Source organism: Saimiri boliviensis, chromosome 11 (assembly GCF_048565385.1).
Source record: "Saimiri boliviensis isolate mSaiBol1 chromosome 11, mSaiBol1.pri, whole genome shotgun sequence".
NCBI classification, from domain to species: domain Eukaryota; kingdom Metazoa; phylum Chordata; class Mammalia; order Primates; family Cebidae; genus Saimiri; species Saimiri boliviensis.
In genome coordinates, this window is record NC_133459.1 from 49,460,491 (window position 1) to 49,465,425 (window position 4,935).

The 4,935-nt window shown below is 42.1% G+C and overlaps 1 pseudogene; it reads right to left on the minus strand.

Annotated features, from left to right (window-relative positions):
• Positions 1-330: 330 nt before the first annotated feature.
• On the minus strand, positions 331-1,886 carry LOC101044223 (bleomycin hydrolase pseudogene; annotated as a pseudogene).
• Positions 1,887-4,935: the final 3,049 nt, after the last annotated feature.

Sequence of the window (4,935 nt, forward strand, 5' to 3'; positions counted from 1 at the left end):
TGTAACATACAAAATATGTGTTAATTGACTATGTCATCGATAAAGCTTCAGATCGAAAGCTATTAGTAGTTAAGTTTTTAGCATGCAGTTCTAAGAGCTCAATTTTCAGGCCACTCTCCCCTTGACTCTACTTTAGGAACAAGGAGCATTAGATCTATTTACTCTCCATATACCTCAATCGCTCGTCCTCTCTTGTCTTATTAAAACACAGACACAGAACCAAACTTTTTGACAGAGTTAAAGACAAACAATTACATCTGGTTAAAATGCTATAAGAGATCCTGAGCTGTTAGAGATGAGGAGAGTAGACAGTATGACCTGATCTTTCCCTTTTTATTTTCTTTAAGAGTATTCTGTTTCAGCATTAAGCACATTTCCTGAAGAGGTTCCTGTAGGAGACTAGAAATCTGACTGTGTCCTGTGGCAACACAGAGTCCCTTGCATAACTTTGGCTTCAGTCCCTGGATCTGTCCTTTGCAGCTACGTCAGATTCCATGGGAAGAGGAAAGAGCTGGAGGCAGTATCACTCAGCCAAAGCTCCCATGGGGTCCCATGCTGGCAGGACAATGGGTTCCAGCTAGTACCTCTTCAGGGACATGCGTCCTGTCCACCACCACCTCGTAGGCACACTCAGAGAACCACTCATCTGTCATGCAGAGGTAACGTTTGTGGCCATGGTCTTCACCCCATGAATTCTCCACTCTCCACTTTGTGAAAGCACCATCCTGATCATCCGTCTCTGAGACAGCAGTGAAGGTCATGGCGTGGGTCATAAGTGAGTCACCAAAAGTCAGCCTCTCCGCTTTATTCATGTTCTTCAAGGAGACACCAAACACTAACTCATGGTCCTAGATATTCATGTCACTGAGGCCTAGCTTGCCATTGAAGTGTTTTCCAACATCACAGCCAAACCATACAGCCTCTCCATCTTTGATGGTGGCAGCAACCATCTTTTTCAGGAAGTCAATGGTTGTTGTATAGAGTTTTTCTCCCTCCAACCATATTGCTTAAGTATTCCACCGTGTAAAGTTTGTTGTACTTGTGCTGTGGCCTAGGGTCATTCACCAAACAAATCTTATCTTCCATATTGAAGAGTAGCTTGACATGTTCCCTGTAGAACTCCAAGGGTGTTGTGGGGCCAATCTTCTGATACTTTTTATCTCTGTCTTGATACTCCCAGGTGAATGTCTCTGGTGGATTACCCGAACAGACGCACAACACTCACATCTCCTCCATCACGGCATCCTGTGTGGCTGAGATTTCTCCTTCGGTTGCTCCACTGTGTTCCAGGTTCCGCAGTTGTATACAGAACTCTCTCACCTTGTGATTCTAATATCACTCATCCTTTTGGTTGCCTCTGTTGTGTAAGATTCAGGGAAGCATTTATTAAGGATAACACCATATTTTGCAACAATATTGACAAGCATACCCCATTGGCCACCATCATTTGCAGGGTCCATAAGCAAACACTGCACCAGCCTCCCATCCTCAGGCTCTTTTCTCTGGGCTGTGTCCACAAAAGCATTAAAGAAATAACAGCGTTCAACCTTGTCCCCCCCCCCCCAAAAAAAAAAAACAGGTAAGTTTGACTAAACTCAAATTCTTCAATATTTAATTTTTTCACGAATGGAAGCCTCATAGCATTCAGATAAGGAAAGATGCAGCATCGCCCTGAGCTCTTCTGCTTGGTGACGGGCTTGCTTGCCTTCCTGGGGCACGGTGTGCTGGAACGCATGCTGTGTGCACTGCACCGTGGCCGGCTTCAGACAGATATCCAGCAGGTCGTGGTGGTCCTGACATTCTGCGCCAACTACCAACTGGGGGTCGGAATTCAGTTTCTGTATCAGAGCAGCTACCTTCTCGGAATTCAGTCCCGTGCTACTCATGGCGCCCACGCTGCCCGGAGGGGTGACAGTAACTTCTAGGGTCCTCGGGCTAGCGCAGGGGTCGTGCTGTGGCTCACTGCCTAGGTGGCCCCACCTGCCTCTTATTGATATTCTCTCTTAAGTTTTCTATCTATTCACACTTTGGTTCTTTTGACATAGTTTCGTTTAGTTCTTCAAACATTTAATATAGCTGATTTAATAACTTAGCCTCATAACTTTAGCATTGAGACTTTCTGAGGGATCGTTTCTATTAACAGCTTTTTTCCGGTATATGGGCCCTACCTTGACTTTCATAATTTCCTGTTGAAAATAGACATTTTAAATAATATAATGTAACAACTATGGAAATCAGACTCCTTTCCCAGGGTTTATTAATATTGCTGGCTATTTGTTCTGTTTGTTGTTGTTGCTCTTTCTCAGTAACTTTCCTAAGCTAATTATATAAAGTCTCTATCCTTTTTCATGTGTGGCCATTGAAGTCTCTATTGAGCTAGCTTAGTCATCGGCTTAGAATTGCAGAGATTTCCTCAAATGTCTGCAATCAGTAAGTCTCCCAGGCTTTGCTGAGGGTCCCTGTTTGTACACTGGGGCAAACCTTTAACATTCAGCAGGCAGTTTACATCTCTGCTTTAGCTGTAAATTCTTGCTTGTGCAGACTCAAGGCCAGTCAGAGGTAAGAGCTTAGGGCCTTCTCAAGTCTTTTCTGACCATGGGCATAACTCAGGCATGTCCACAGCTCTCTGCATTGTGAGTAGCCCTCAAAATTTCCAGGTATATGTCAAAGCTTTTCAAAGCCTCCATATGGACATCTCATTCCCCAGATTTTAAGTTCTTCAATCACATTCTTGTTTGTCCCAAATGTTATTACCACCATAAATAGCCAAATATTACCACCATAAATAGCCAAATATACATGCACACACACATGTGTATATATATGTGTGTATATATATATGTGTGTGTGTGTGTGTTGTGTGTGTGTGTATGTGTATACATACATATATATGTATGTATGTATATAAAACCCTTAAACGACATTGGCTTAAACTGTGCAGGTCCACTTATACACAGATTTTCTTCCAACTCTGCCACCCCTGAAACAAGAAGACCAATCCCACCTCTTCAGCCTACTCAATGTTGAGTAGGATGGAGACCTTCACTTCCACCTAATGAATAGTGAATACATTTTCTCTGCCTTAATATTTTCTTAATAATGTTTTCTTATTTTCTCTAGCTTGCTTAATTACTATACAGTATACAATACATGTAACATACAAAATATGTGTTAACTGACTATGTCATCAATAAAGCTTCAGATCGAAAGCTATTAGGAGTTAAGTTTTTAGCATGTCAAAAATTATGTGTGGCCAGGCACAGTGGCTCATGCCTGTAATCCCAGCACTTTGGGAGGCTGAGGTGGACAGATTGCTTGAGTCCAGAAGTTCAAGACCAGCCTGGGCAACATGGCTGGACCCTATCTCTACAAAAAATACAAATTAGCCAGGTTGGTATTCATCTGTGGTCCCAGCTACCTGGGAAGCTGACATAGGAGGATTGTTTGGACCTGGGAGGTCAAGGCTACAGTGAGCCGTGATTGTGCCACTGAGCTTCAGTTTTCTGGTGACAGAGCAAGATCCTGTCTCAAAAAAAAGTTACATATGGATTTCAACTCCATGGGGTCAGTGTCCCTAAGCCCCATGGTGTTCAAGGGTAAACTGTATCAAGATAGATATATAAACACAGACACAGACACACACACACACACACACACACACATACACACACACACACAAAGAGAGAGAGAGAGAGAGAGAGAGAGAGAGAGAGAGAGAACAAAAACTGAGAGAAAAAAACTGAGAGAACTCCAAGGAGGAAAAGACAATTCTACCAGGCATGGTGGGAAATTTCATTTATTGTTTTTTACTATAAACTAAAACACAGATAAAGAGTAACATATAAATGTGCAGCTTAAAAAAATGTGTAGCTTAATGAATTATTAGAAAATGAAACTATGTCAGAGGAGCATGCAATTCATTGTATTTCTCTGAATCTTCTATTTCTTGCAAGTTGGCAGCTAGATTCAGAGGTCTGAACAGAATCAGGGTCATTCACTTTGGCCAAACCATATAGTGTTGTGGTCTTTCATTAAGAGGCACATCATGTCTGGTTGTGATATTAACAATTACTGCTATTAAATACTTACAGACATTAGTTTACTGGGACTTTCAAAGTGGTGGTATTCTAATTCTAACATTTGCTTTTTTTTTTTAAGACAGAGTCTTACTCTGTCACCCAGGCTGGAGTGCAGTGGCATGATCTCGGCTCACTGCAACCTCTACCTCCCAGGTTCAAACAGTTCTCCTGCCTTAGCCTCCCAAGTAGCTGGGACTACAGGCCTGTGCCACCATGTCCAGCTTTTTTTTTTTTTTTTTTTGTATTTTTAGTAGAGACAGGGTTTCACCATGTTGGTCAGGCTGGTTTAGAACTCCTGACCTCAAATGATCCATCCACCTTGGTCTCCCAAAGTGCTGGGATTACAGGCATGAGCCACTGCACCAAGCCTTCTAATTCTAACATTTCTATTTTGTTAGTTGAAATACTTCAATAAAGTGACACTTCTCTTCATCTATTATTTGGTTATCCAATGGTATAATTCATGTAGGAAAGGCAGGATAAATTTTTTTTTTTTTTTTTTTTTTTTTTTTTTTGAGATGGAGTCCCAGGCTGGAGTGCAGTGATGCAGTCTTGGCTCATTGCAACCTCCACTTCCTAGGTTCAAGCAATTCTCCTGCCTTAGTCTTCTGAGTTGTTGGGATTACAGGTGTGTGCCATCACACCCAGCTAATTTTTGTATTTTTAATAGTGACATGGTTTTACCATGTTGGCCAGGCTGGTCTTGAACTCCTGACCTCAGATGATCCACCTGCCTTGGCCTCCCAAAGTGCTGGGATTATAGACATGAGCCATTGCACCCAGCCTGGGAAAGGCAGGCTAAATTTTTTATCTTTTCCTTTATTGGTTTTCAAGGTAACATATTTGTTACTCAAAT